The following is a 15084-nucleotide window of genomic DNA, read 5'->3' on the forward strand; positions in this document are numbered from 1 at the left end:
GACCCTCTGGTCTGGTAGAGTGATGACTGACCCTCTGGTCTGGTAGAGGGATGTCTGACCCTCTGGTCTGGTAGAGGGATGACTGACCCTCTGGTCTGGTAGAGTGATGACTGACCCTCTGGTGGTCTGTGATGGTCTGGTAGAGTGATGACAGACCCTCTGGTGGTCTATGATGGTCTGGTAGAGGGATGACTGACCCTGTGGTCTGGTAGAGGGATGACTGACCCTCTGGTCTGGTAGAGTGATGACTGACCCTCTGGTCTGGTAGAGTGATGACTGACCCTCTGGTCTGGTAGAGGGATGACTGACCCTCTGGTCTGGTAGAGTGATGACTGACCCTCTGGTCTGGTAGAGGGATGACTGACCCTCTGGTCTGGTAGAGGGATGACTGACCCTCTGGTCTGGTAGAGTGATGACTGACCCTCTGGTCTGGTAGAGGGATGACTGACCCTCTGGTCTGGTAGAGGGATGACTGACCCTCTGGTCTGGTAGAGTGATGACTGACCCTCTGGTCTGGTAGAGTGATGACTGACCCTCTGGTCTGGTAGAGTGATGACTGACCCTCTGGTCTGGTAGAGTGATGACTGACCCTCTGGTCTGGTAGAGTGATGACTGACCCTCTGGTCTGGTAGAGTGATGACTGACCCTCTGGTCTGGTAGAGTGATGACTGACCCTCTGGTCTGGTAGAGTGATGACTGACCCTCTGGTCTGGTAGAGTGATGACTGACCCTCTGGTCTGGTAGAGTGATGACTGACCCTCTGGTCTGGTAGAGTGATGACTGACCCTCTGGTCTGGTAGAGGGATGTCTGACCCTCTGGTCTGGTAGAGGGATGACTGACCCTCTGGTCTGGTAGAGTGATGACTGACCCTCTGGTGGTCTGTGTGGTCTGGTAGAGTGATGACAGACCCTCTGGTGGTCTATGATGGTCTGGTAGAGGGATGACTGACCCTGTGGTCTGGTAGAGGGATGACTGACCCTCTGGTCTGGTAGAGTGATGACTGACCCTCTGGTCTGGTAGAGTGATGACTGACCCTCTGGTCTGGTAGAGGGATGACTGACCCTCTGGTCTGGTAGAGTGATGACTGACCCTCTGGTCTGGTAGAGGGATGACTGACCCTCTGGTCTGGTAGAGTGATGACTGACCCTCTGGTGGTCTGTGATGGTCTGGTAGAGTGATGACAGACCCTCTGGTGGTCTATGATGGTCTGGTAGAGGGATGACTGACCCTGTGGTCTGGTAGAGGGATGACTGACCCTCTGGTCTGGTAGAGGGATGACTGACCCTCTGGTCTGGTAGAGTGATGACTGACCCTCTGGTGGTCTGTGATGGTCTGGTAGAGTGATGACTGACCCTCTGGTGGTCTGTGATGGTCTGGTAGAGTGATGACTGACCCTCTGGTGGTCTGTGATGGTCTGGTAGAGTGATGACTGACCCTCTGGTCTGGTAGAGGGATGACTGACCCTCTGGTCTGGTAGAGTGATGACTGATCCTCTGGTCTGGTAGAGTGATGACTGACCCTCTGGTCTGGTAGAGGGATGACTGACCCTCTGGTCTGGTAGAGTGATGACTGACCCTCTGGTCTGGTAGAGGGATGACTGACCCTCTGGTCTGGTAGAGTGATGACTGACCCTCTGGTGGTCTGTGATGGTCTGGTAGAGTGATGACAGACCCTCTGGTGGTCTATGATGGTCTGGTAGAGGGATGACTGACCCTGTGGTCTGGTAGAGGGATGACTGACCCTCTGGTCTGGTAGAGGGATGACTGACCCTCTGGTCTGGTAGAGTGATGACTGACCCTCTGGTGGTCTGTGATGGTCTGGTAGAGTGATGACTGACCCTCTGGTGGTCTGTGATGGTCTGGTAGAGTGATGACTGACCCTCTGGTGGTTGTGATGGTCTGGTAGAGTGATGACTGACCCTCTGGTCTGGTAGAGGGATGACTGACCCTCTGGTCTGGTAGAGTGATGACTGACCCTCTGGTCTGGTAGAGGGATGACTGACCCTCTGGTCTGGTAGAGTGATGACTGACCCTCTGGTCTGTGATGGTCTGGTAGAGTGATGACTGATCCTCTGGTCTGGTAGAGGGATGACTGACCCTCTGGTGGTCTGTGATGGTCTGGTAGAGGGATGACTGACCCTCTGGTCTGGTAGAGGGATGACTGACCCTCTGGTCTGGTAGAGTGATGACTGACCCTCTGGTGGTCTGTGATGGTCTGGTAGAGTGATGACTGACCCTCTGGTCTGGTAGAGGGATGACTGACCCTCTGGTCTGGTAGAGGGATGACTGACCCTCTGGTCTGGTAGAGTGATGACTGACCCTCTGGTCTGGTAGAGTGATGACTGACCCTCTGGTGGTCTGTGATGGTCTGGTAGAGGGATGACTGACCCTCTGGTCTGGTAGAGTGATGACTGACCCTCTGGTCTGGTAGAGTGATGACTGACCCTCTGGTCTGGTAGAGTGATGACTGATCCTCTGGTCTGGTAGAGGGATGACTGACCCTCTGGTCTGGTAGAGGGATGACTGACCCTCTGGTCTGGTAGAGTGATGACTGACCCTCTGGTGGTCTGTGATGGTCTGGTAGAGTGATGACTGACCCTCTGGTCTGGTAGAGTGATGACTGACCCTCTGGTCTGGTAGAGGGATGACTGACCCTCTGGTGGTCTGTGATGGTCTGGTAGAGTGATGACTGACCCTCTGGTCTGGTAGAGTGATGACTGACCCTCTGGTGGTCTGTGATGGTCTGGTAGAGTGATGACTGACCCTCTGGTGGTCTGTGATGGTCTGGTTGTGATGGTCTGGTAGAGGGATGACTGACCCTCTGGTCTGGTAGAGGGATGACTGACCCTCTGGTCTGGTAGAGGGATGACTGACCCTCTGGTCTGGTAGAGGGATGACTGACCCTCTGGTCTGGTAGAGTGATGACTGATCCTCTGGTGGTCTGTGATGGTCTGGTAGAGGGATGACTGACCCTCTGGTCTGGTAGAGGGATGACTGACCCTCTGGTGGTCTGTGATGGTCTGGTAGAGTGATGACTGACCCTCTGGTCTGGTAGAGGGATGACTGACCCTCTGGTCTGGTAGAGGGATGACTGACCCTCTGGTCTGGTAGAGGGATGACTGACCCTCTGGTCTGGTAGAGTGATGACTGACCCTCTGGTGGTCTGTGATGGTCTGGTAGAGTGATGACTGACCCTCTGGTCTGGTAGAGTGATGACTGACCCTCTGGTCTGGTAGAGTGATGACTGACCCTCTGGTCTGGTAGAGTGATGACTGACCCTCTGGTCTGGTAGAGGGATGACTGACCCTCTGGTCTGGTAGAGGGATGACTGATCCTCTGGTGGTCTGTGATGGTCTGGTAGAGTGATGACTGACCCTCTGGTGATCTGTGATGGTCTGGTAGAGTGATGACTGATCCTCTGGTGGTCTGTGATGGTCTGGTAGAGTGATGACTGACCCTCTGGTGGTCTGTGATGGTCTGGTAGAGTGATGACTGATCCTCTGGTGGTCTGTGATGGTCTGGTAGAGTGATGACTGACCCTCTGGTCTGGTAGAGTGATGACTGACCCTCTGGTCTGGTAGAGTGATGACTGACCCTCTGGTCTGGTAGAGTGATGACTGACCCTCTGGTCTGGTAGAGTGATGACTGACCCTCTGGTCTGTGATGGTCTGGTAGAGTGATGACTGACCCTCTGGTGGTCTGTGATGGTCTGGTAGAGTGATGACTGACCCTCTGGTCTGGTAGAGTGATGACTGACCCTCTGGTGGTCTGTGATGGTCTGGTAGAGTGATGACTGACCCTCTGGTGATCTGTGATGGTCTGGTAGAGTGATGACTGATCCTCTGGTGGTCTATGATGGTCTGGTAGAGTGATGACTGACCCTCTGGTCTGGTAGAGTGATGACTGACCCTCTGGTGGTCTGTGATGGTCTGGTAGAGTGATGACTGACCCTCTGGTGGTCTGTGATGGTCTGGTAGAGTGATGACTGACCCTCTGGTCTGGTAGAGGGATGACTGACCCTCTGGTGATCTGTGATGGTCTGGATGATTGATGACTGACCCTCTGAGGAAGACCTGAAAGATCGGACATCGATGTCAGTGAAGACCTCTCTTCAACATGTGTTCAAGAACTGACCATAAAGACATTTATTAAGCCCTACCTGAAATACAATTAATGAGCTCTACATTAAAGATATTTGATAACCTATTGGTCTGTTATGACTGTCTGTCTTTGACAGGGTGGGACCTAAGGTACTATAACTGATCCTATTGGTCTGTTATGACTGTGTGTCTTTGACAGGGTGGGACCTAAGGTACTATAACTGATCCTATTGGTCTGTTATGACTGTGTGTCTTTGACAGGGTGGGACCTAAGGTACTATAACTGATCCTATTGGTCTGTTATGACTGTCTGTCTTTGACAGGGTGGGACCTAAGGTACTATAACTGATCCTATTGGTCTGTTATGACTGTCCGTCTTTGACTGGGTGGGACCTAAGGTACTATAACTGATCCTATTGGTCTGTTATGACTGTGTGTCTTTGACTGGGTGGGACCTAAGGTACTATAACTGATCCTATTGGTCTGTTATGACTGTGTGTCTTTGACAGGGTGGGACCTAAGGTACTATAACTGATCCTATTGGTCTGTTATGACTGTCTGTCTTTGACAGGGTGGGACCTAAGGTACTATAACTGATCCTATTGGTCTGTAATCATGTCACTATAACAATTTAAAATGCTGTTCTGAATGTACCATTTTATATCAAAATAACAATTTCATAATTCAACTATTTATAAGCTCTTTAATCAATATATTGTACAGAAAGAATAAGTTATCATATCACAGTATTGTTGAATTAAACTATTTATAAGCTCTTTAATCAATATATTGTACAGAAAGACTAAGTTATTTTACCACAGTATTGTTGAATTAAACTATTTATAAGCACTTAAAGCAATATATTGTACAGAAAGACTAAGTTATTTTACCACACTATTGTTGAATTAAACTATTTATAAGCACTTTAATCAATATATTGTACAGAAAGACTAAGTTATCATACCACAGTATTGTTGAATTAAACTATTTATAAGCACTTAAAGCAATATATTGTACAGAAAGACTAAGTTATTTTACCACAGTATTGTTGAATTAAACTATTTATAAGCTCTTTAATCAATATATTGTACAGAAAGACTAAGTTATCATATCACAGTATTGTTGAATTAAACTATTTATAAGCACTTTAATCAATATATTGTACAGAAAGAATAAGTTATCATATCACAGTATTGTTGAATTAAACTATTTATAAGCTCTTTAATCAATATATTGTACAGAAATAATAAATTATCATATCACAGTATTGTTGAATTAAACTATTTATAAGCACTTTAATCAATATATTGTACAGAAAGACTAAGTTATCATATCACAGTATTGTTGAATTAAACTATTTATAAGCACTTTAATCAATATATTGTACAGAAAGACTAAGTTATCATATCACAGTATTGTTGAATTCAACTAACGGTATAATTTAATCCCTGTGTCTCGTGATCACCGTCGATCAGTTTCATTGGACAGTTCAGACGTTTGTGTTGTGTGTTTTAATTGGCTAACAGCGAGAAAAAGGGGTCGTGGACGTCACGTCTCTCTGTACACTGATTGGTTTGTATGTTTGGCGGACTTCGTCTTCCTGGTAAAGTGAGTTGAGTGTGAGCTTTCCGACCGGTGACAGCTGCACAGCCTGGGGACTTGGTGGGTACCCAGATAAATCACTCTTTATTCAACGTTACATAGCTTATATTTATGCTTTTTTTTTTAATAGCTTGGTTAGCGTGTGGTTTTTAAGGGGTGAAGTTTTTTACCACTTTTGCTAGCTAAGAAACTCATAGCTAAGTTAGCTAGATATACAATGTGTAACTTGTAACTTTTCGTTGAATATGTGAAAGTCCTATTTAATTGTTATTATTTGTTATTATGCATTAATTGAACATTTTCTATTTAGTCAGATCAGCTGTAAATATCGTAAATGTAGTGAAACAGCGAGACCTCGTGTCACCAGACAGCTGAAACAGGAGGGTCAGTGCTATACGGGATCCTTGGGACGCCCCCCCCCCCTAATTAACCCGTTCCTTACCTACAGATAAACACCAACGACATTTAGTTATTATACAAGTCTTTTACCTTAATAACCATAAAACTACTTCAACTAACATTTCTGCTAGGGACGACCCTGGATAACACTGTCATCAAATGGACTCAAACTAGCCACACGTTCAATCATTATGAACCCAAAAATACAGCGATCAGTTCTCTCTCTGTCATAGAAAACGTCTAACGAGCAGCGCCCACAATGTGTTGTGTTGTGTTGTGTGTGTGGAAGAGCCTTTAGTAACGAGTCTCTCATAACGGAACGAATGTAATAAAACGTCCACATCATGACGGTTAAACCCAGAGAGGTATTTCAGAACAGGATGCTTCAGGAAACACTGGTTCCACAGTGGACCAGTCAGTCCGATAGCAAGGCGTTGTTGTCATTTTATAAACAGGTGATGATCGGCAGAAATAAGGCGGTGTTGTTTAAAACAGAGGCCGGAATAGATCTGCTGTCGTTAGGACCTCAGTGTTGTTAGAAACAGAGGCCAGAATAGACCTGCTGTCATTAGGACCTCAGTGCTGTTAAAAACAGAGGCCAGAATAGACCTGCTGTCATTAGGACCTCAGTGCTGTTAAAAACAGAGGCCAGAATAGACCTGCTGTCATTAGGACCTCAGTGCTGTTAAAAACAGAGGCTGGAATAGACCTGCTGTCATTAGGACCTCAGCGTTGTTTAAAACAGAGGCCAGAATAGATCTGCTGTCATTAGGACCTCAGTGTTGTTAGAAACAGAGGCCGGAATAGACCTGCTGTCATTAGGACCTCAGTGTTGTTAAAAACAGAGACCAGAATAGACCTGCTGTCATTAGGACCTCAGCATTGTTAAAAACAGAGGCCAGAATAGACCTGCTGTCATTAGGACCTCAGTGTCGTTAGAAACAGAGGCCAGAATAGACCTGCTGTCATTAGGACCTCAGTGTTGTTAAAAACAGAGGCCAGAATAGACCTGCTGTCATTAGGAACTCAGTGCTGTTAGAAACAGAGGCCAGAATAGACCTGCTGTCATTAGGACCTCAGTGCTGTTAGAAACAGAGGCCAGAATAGACCTGCTGTCATTAGGACCTCAGCGTTGTTAGAAACAGAGGCCAGAATAGACCTGCTGTCATTAGGACCTCAGTGCTGTTAAAAACAGAGGCCAGAATAGACCTGCTGTCATTAGGACCTCAGTGCTGTTAAAAACAGAGGCCAGAATAGACCTGCTGTCATTAGGACCTCAGTGTTGTTAAAAACAGAGGCCAGAATAGACCTGCTGTCATTAGGACCTCAGTGTTGTTAAAAACAGAGGCCAGAATAGACCTGCTGTCATTAGGACCTCAGTGTTGTTAAAAACAGAGGCCAGAATAGACCTGCTGTCATTAGGACCTCAGTGTTGTTAAAAACAGAGGCCAGAATAGACCTGCTGTCGTTAGGACCTCAGTGTTGTTAGAAACAGAGGCCAGAATAGACCTGCTGTCATTAGGACCTCAGTGTTAGAAACAGAGGCCAGAATAGACCTGCTGTCATTAGGACCTCAGTGTTGTTAAAAACAGAGGCCAGAATAGACCTGCTGTCATTAGGACCTCAGTGTTGTTAAAAACAGAGGCCAGAATAGACCTGCTGTCATTAGGACCTCAGTGCTGTTAAAAACAGAGGCCAGAATAGACCTGCTGTCATTAGGACCTCAGCGTTGTTAAAAACAGAGGCCAGAATAGACCTGCTGTCATTAGGACCTCAGTGCTGTTAAAAACAGAGGCCAGAATAGACCTGCTGTCATTAGGACCTCAGCGTTGTTAGAAACAGAGGCCAGAATAGACCTGCTGTCATTAGGACCTCAGTGTTGTTAAAAACAGAGGCCGGAATAGACCTGCTGTCATTAGGACCTCAGTGTCGTTAAAAACAGAGGCCGGAATAGACCTGCTGTCGTTAGGACCTCAGTGTCGTTAAAAACAGAGGCCGGAATAGACCTGCTGTCATTAGGACCTCAGCGCTGTTAGAAACAGAGGCCAGAATAGACCTGCTGTCATTAGGACCTCAGTGTTGTTAAAAACAGAGGCCGGAATAGACCTGCTGTCATTAGGACCTCAGTGTCGTTAAAAACAGAGGCCGGAATAGACCTGCTGTCGTTAGGACCTCAGTGTCGTTAAAAACAGAGGCCGGAATAGACCTGCTGTCATTAGGACCTCAGCGCTGTTAGAAACAGAGGCCAGAATAGACCTGCTGTCATTAGGACCTCAGTGTCGTTAAAAACAGAGGCCGGAATAGACCTGCTGTCATTAGGACCTCAGTGCTGTTAAAAACAGAGGCCAGAATAGACCTGCTGTCATTAGGACCTCAGTGTTGTTAAAAACAGAGGCCGGAATAGACCTGCTGTCATTAGGACCTCAGTGCTGTTAAAAACAGAGGCCAGAATAGACCTGCTGTCATTAGGACCTCAGTGTTGTTAAAAACAGAGGCCGGAATAGACCTGCTGTCATTAGGACCTCAGTGTTGTTAAAAACAGAGGCCGGAATAGACCTGCTGTCATTAGGACCTCAGTGCTGTTAAAAACAGAGGCCAGAATAGACCTGCTGTCATTAGGACCTCAGTGTTGTTAAAAACAGAGGCCGGAATAGACCTGCTGTCATTAGGACCTCAGTGTTGTTAAAAACAGAGGCCAGAATAGACCTGCTGTCATTAGGACCTCAGTGTTGTTAGAAACAGAGGCCAGAATAGACCTGCTGTCATTAGGACCTCAGTGCTGTTAAAAACAGAGACCAGAATAGACCTGCTGTCATTAGGACATCAGCGTTGTTAGAAACAGAGGCCGGAATAGACCTGCTGTCATTAGGACCTCAGTGTTGTTAAAAACAGAGGCCAGAATAGACCTGCTGTCATTAGGACCTCAGTAGTGTTAAAAACAGAGGCCAGAATAGACCTGCTGTCATTAGGACCTCAGTAGTGTTAAAAACAGAGGCCAGAATAGACCTGCTGTCATTAGGACCTCAGTGTCGTTTAAAACAGAGGCCAGAATAGACCTGCTGTCATTAGGACCTCAGTGTTGTTAGAAACAGAGGCCAGAATAGACCTGCTGTCATTAGGACCTCAGCGTTGTTAGAAACAGAGGCCAGAATAGACCTGCTGTCATTAGGACCTCAGTGCTGTTAAAAACAGAGGCCAGAATAGACCTGCTGTCATTAGGACCTCAGTGCTGTTAAAAACAGAGGCTGGAATAGACCTGCTGTCATTAGGACCTCAGTGTTAGAAACAGAGGCCAGAATAGACCTGCTGTCATTAGGACCTCAGTGCTGTTAAAAACAGAGGCCAGAATAGACCTGCTGTCATTAGGACCTCAGTGTCGTTAAAAACAGAGGCCAGAATAGACCTGCTGTCATTAGGACCTCAGTGCTGTTAAAAACAGAGGCCGGAATAGACCTGCTGTCATTAGGACCTCAGCGTTGTTAGAAACAGAGGCCAGAATAGACCTGCTGTCATTAGGACCTCAGCGTTGTTAGAAACAGAGGCCAGAATAGACCTGCTGTCATTAGGACCTCAGTGCTGTTAGAAACAGAGGCCAGAATAGACCTGCTGTCATTAGGACCTCAGTGCTGTTAGAAACAGAGACCAGAATAGACCTGCTGTCATTAGGACCTCAGCGTTGTTAAAAACAGAGGCCAGAATAGACCTGCTGTCATTAGGACCTCAGTGTCGTTAGAAACAGAGGCCGGAATAGACCTGCTGTCATTAGGACCTCAGTGTTGTTAGAAACAGAGGCCAGAATAGACCTGCTGTCATTAGGACCTCAGTGTTGTTAGAAACAGAGGCCAGAATAGACCTGCTGTCGTTAGGACCTCAGTGCTGTTAAAAACAGAGGCCAGAATAGACCTGCTGTCATTAGGACCTCAGTGGTGTTAAAAACAGAGGCCGGAATAGACCTGCTGTCATTAGGACCTCAGCGTTGTTAAAAACAGAGGCCGGAATAGACCTGCTGTCGTTAGGACCTCAGTGTCGTTAAAAACAGAGGCCAGAATAGACCTGCTGTCGTTAGGACCTCAGTGCTGTTAAAAACAGAGGCCAGAATAGACCTGCTGTCATTAGGACCTCAGCGTTGTTAAAAACAGAGGCTGGAATAGACCTGCTGTCGTTAGGACCTCAGTGTTGTTAAAAACAGAGGCCAGAATAGACCTGCTGTCATTAGGACCTCAGTGCTGTTTAAAACAGAGACCAGAATAGACCTGCTGTCATTAGGACCTCAGTGCTGTTAAAAACAGAGGCCAGAATAGACCTGCTGTCGTTAGGACCTCAGTGTCGTTAAAAACAGAGGCCAGAATAGACCTGCTGTCATTAGGACCTCAGTGCTGTTAGAAACAGAGGCCGGAATAGACCTGCTGTCATTAGGACCTCAGTGTTGTTAAAAACAGAGGCCAGAATAGACCTGCTGTCATTAGGACCTCAGTGCTGTTAAAAACAGAGGCCAGAATAGACCTGCTGTCGTTAGGACCTCAGTGCTGTTAGAAACAGAGGCCGGAATAGACCTGCTGTCATTAGGACCTCAGTGCTGTTAAAAACAGAGGCCGGAATAGACCTGCTGTCATTAGGACCTCAGTGCTGTTAAAAACAGAGGCCAGAATAGACCTGCTGTCATTAGGACCTCAGTGCTGTTAAAAACAGAGGCCGGAATAGACCTGCTGTCGTTAGGACCTCAGTGTTGTTAAAAACAGAGACCAGAATAGACCTGCTGTCATTAGGACCTCAGTGCTGTTAGAAACAGAGGCCAGAATAGACCTGCTGTCATTAGGACCTCAGTGTCGTTAAAAACAGAGGCCAGAATAGACCTGCTGTCATTAGGACCTCAGTGTCGTTAAAAACAGAGGCCAGAATAGACCTGCTGTCATTAGGACCTCAGTGTTGTTAAAAACAGAGGCCAGAATAGACCTGCTGTCATTAGGACCTCAGTGTTGTTAAAAACAGAGGCCAGAATAGACCTGCTGTCATTAGGACCTCAGTGCTGTTAGAAACAGAGGCCGGAATAGACCTGCTGTCGTTAGGACCTCAGTGTTGTTAGAAACAGAGGCCAGAATAGACCTGCTGTCGTTAGGAACTCAGTGTTGTTAAAAACAGAGGCCGGAATAGACCTGCTGTCGTTAGGACCTCAGCGTTGTTAGAAACAGAGGCCAGAATAGACCTGCTGTCGTTAGGACCTCAGTGTCGTTTAAAACAGAGGCCAGAATAGACCTGCTGTCATTAGGACCTCAGCGTTGTTAGAAACAGAGGCCAGAATAGACCTGCTGTCATTAGGACCTCAGTGTCGTTAAAAACAGAGGCCAGAATAGACCTGCTGTCATTAGGACCTCAGTGTTGTTAAAAACAGAGGCCAGAATAGACCTGCTGTCATTAGGACCTCAGTGCTGTTAAAAACAGAGGCCAGAATAGACCTGCTGTCATTAGGACCTCAGTGCTGTTAGAAACAGAGGCCAGAATAGACCTGCTGTCATTAGGACCTCAGTGTCGTTAAAAACAGAGGCCAGAATAGACCTGCTGTCATTAGGACCTCAGTGTCGTTAAAAACAGAGGCCGGAATAGACCTGCTGTCATTAGGACCTCAGTGTCGTTTAAAACAGAGGCCAGAATAGACCTGCTGTCGTTAGGACCTCAGTGTTGTTAGAAACAGAGGCCAGAATAGACCTGCTGTCGTTAGGACCTCAGTGTTGTTAGAAACAGAGGCCAGAATAGACCTGCTGTCGTTAGGACCTCAGCGTTGTTAGAAACAGAGGCCAGAATAGACCTGCTGTCGTTAGGACCTCAGTGTTGTTAAAAACAGAGGCCGGAATAGACCTGCTGTCATTAGGACCTCAGTGTCGTTAAAAACAGAGGCCAGAATAGACCTGCTGTCATTAGGACCTCAGTGTTGTTAAAAACAGAGGCCGGAATAGACCTGCTGTCATTAGGACCTCAGCGCTGTTAGAAACAGAGGCCAGAATAGACCTGCTGTCATTAGGACCTCAGTGCTGTTAGAAACAGAGGCCAGAATAGACCTGCTGTCATTAGGACCTCAGTGTCGTTAAAAACAGAGGCCGGAATAGACCTGCTGTCATTAGGACCTCAGCGTTGTTAAAAACAGAGGCCGGAATAGACCTGCTGTCGTTAGGACCTCAGTGCTGTTAGAAACAGAGACTGGAATAGACCTGCTGTCATTAGGACCTCAGCGTTGTTTAAAACAGAGACTGGAATAGACCTGCTGTCATTAGGACCTCAGTGCTGTTAGAAACAGAGGCCGGAATAGACCTGCTGTCGTTAGGACCTCAGTGCTGTTAAAAACAGAGGCCAGAATAGACCTGCTGTCATTAGGACCTCAGTGCTGTTAAAAACAGAGGCCGGAATAGACCTGCTGTCATTAGGACCTCAGCGCTGTTAGAAACAGAGGCCAGAATAGACCTGCTGTCATTAGGACCTCAGTGCTGTTAGAAACAGAGGCCAGAATAGACCTGCTGTCATTAGGACCTCAGTGTCGTTAAAAACAGAGGCCGGAATAGACCTGCTGTCATTAGGACCTCAGCGTTGTTAGAAACAGAGGCCAGAATAGACCTGCTGTCGTTAGGACTGTGTGTGATGTGATCAATCACTTTATTCCAGTTCAGAATAAATAAAATATGTATTTTATTTCAACAGTTCCAACCTAGACAGATATGAGTGTTTTTAATGGGGGGAAAATAAACACGAATGGATATTTATACGGATATTTAATGCCATTGTTATTTGTTTTATGCATAAGGGCAATGAAATGTACTGATATTTATGTAAAAGTTGCATATTTTCCTAAACTCTGAGTCCCGGGAAAATACAGAATTTCTAATTTGGGGTCGCAGGCTGAAAAACACAGAATGTGTTACTTCATCGCTCTCGGTCAGTGAGCTGACGGTGGCTGGTCTCTGTAATTTGGCCAAACTAGATAACAGAAGTCATGAGTCCTGCTGCTGTTACATCAGACACAGAGTGGCAGTGACAAGGGGTCGCGCCCTATTCCCTACATAGTGCCCTATTTCCACTAGGGTCGTACCAACTGGCACCCTATTCCCTACATAGTGCCCTATTTCCACTAGGGTCGTACCAACTGGCACCCTATTCCCTACATAGTGCCCTATTTCCACTAGGGTCGTACCAACTGGCACCCTATTCCCTACATAGTGCCCTATTTCCACTAGGGCCGTACCAACTGGCATCCTATTCCCTACATAGTGCCCTATTTCCACCAGGACCATAGGGTTCTGGTTCTGATCAGTCCACTACTTCCACCAGGACCATAGGGTTCTGATCAGTCCACTACTTCCACCAGGACCATAGGGTTCTGATCAGTCCACTACTTCCACCAGGACCGTAGGGTTCTGATCAGTCCACTACTTCCACCAGGACCATAGGGTTCTGGTTCTGATCAGTCCACTACTTCCACCAGGACCGTAGGGTTCTGGTTCTGATCAGTCCACTACTTCCACCAGGACCATAGGGTTCTGGTTCTGATCAGTCCACTACTTCCACCAGGACCATAGGGTTCTGATCAGTCCACTACTTCCACCAGGACCATAGGGTTCTGATCAGTCCACTACTTCCACCAGGACCATAGGGTTCTGGTTCTGATCAGTCCACTACTTCCACCAGGACCATAGGGTTCTGATCAGTCCACTACTTCCACCAGGACCATAGGGTTCTGATCAGTCCACTACTTCCACCAGGACCGTAGGGTTCTGATCAGTCCACTACTTCCACCAGGACCGTAGGGTTCTGGTTCTGATCAGTCCACTACTTCCACCAGGACCGTAGGGTTCTGATCAGTCCACTACTTCCACCAGGACCGTAGGGTTCTGATCAGTCCACTACTTCCACCAGGACCGTAGGGTTCTGATCAGTCCACTACTTCCACCAGGACCGTAGGGTTCTGATCAGTCCACTACTTCCACCAGGACCGTAGGGTTCTGATCAGTCCACTACTTCCACCAGGACCATAGGGTTCTGATCAGTCCACTACTTCTACCAGGACCATAGGGTTCTGATCAGTCCACTACTTCCACCAGGACCGTAGGGTTCTGATCAGTCCACTACTTCCACCAGGACCGTAGGGGGTTCTGATCAGTCCACTACTTCCACCAGGACCATAGGGTTCTGATCAGTCCACTACTTCCACCAGGACCATAGGGTTCTGGTTCTGATCAGTCCACTACTTCCACCAGGACCGTAGGGTTCTGGTTCTGATCAGTCCACTACTTCCACCAGGACCGTAGGGTTCTGATCAGTCCACTACTTCCACCAGGACCATAGGGTTCTGATCAGTCCACTACTTCCACCAGGACCGTAGGGTTCTGGTTCTGATCAGTCCACTACTTCCACCAGGACCGTAGGGTTCTGATCAGTCCACTACTTCCACCAGGACCGTAGGGTTCTGGTTCTGATCAGTCCACTACTTCCACCAGGACCATAGGGTTCTGATCAGTCCACTACTTCCACCAGGACCGTAGGGTTCTGATCAGTCCACTACTTCCACCAGGACCATAGGGTTCTGATCAGTCCACTACTTCTACCAGGACCATAGGGTTCTGATCAGTCCACTACTTCCACCAGGACCGTAGGGTTCTGATCAGTCCACTACTTCCACCAGGACCGTAGGGTTCTGATCAGTCCACTACTTCCACCAGGACCGTAGGGTTCTGATCAGTCCACTACTTCCACCAGGACCATAGGGTTCTGATCAGTCCACTACTTCCACCAGGACCGTAGGGTTCTGATCAGTCCACTACTTCCACCAGGACCATAGGGTTCTGATCAGTCCACTACTTCCACCAGGACCATAGGGTTCTGATCAGTCCACTACTTCCACCAGGACCGTAGGGTTCTGGTTCTGATCAGTCCACTACTTCCACCAGGACCGTAGGGTTCTGATCAGTCCACTACTTCCACCAGGACCGTAGGGTTCTGG

The 15084-nt window shown here is 47.4% G+C and overlaps 1 protein-coding gene across 3 annotated transcripts in view; it reads left to right on the forward strand.

Moving 5' to 3' along the window:
- The first annotated feature begins 5668 nt into the window (after positions 1 to 5668).
- LOC123740232 (serine hydroxymethyltransferase, cytosolic) overlaps positions 5669 to 15084 on the forward strand; it is a 57438-nt gene continuing 48022 nt past the window's right edge. The window contains exon 1 of one of the 3 annotated variants that reach the window (XM_045714008.1): positions 5669 to 5762. The gene's annotated coding sequence lies outside the window, so the exon portion shown is untranslated. The remainder of the gene's footprint in view (positions 5763 to 15084) is intronic. The other 2 variants (XM_045714006.1, XM_045714007.1) reach the window with 2 other exon arrangements.

Source organism: Salmo salar, unplaced genomic scaffold (assembly GCF_905237065.1).
Source record: "Salmo salar unplaced genomic scaffold, Ssal_v3.1, whole genome shotgun sequence".
Lineage (NCBI taxonomy): Eukaryota > Metazoa > Chordata > Actinopteri > Salmoniformes > Salmonidae > Salmo > Salmo salar.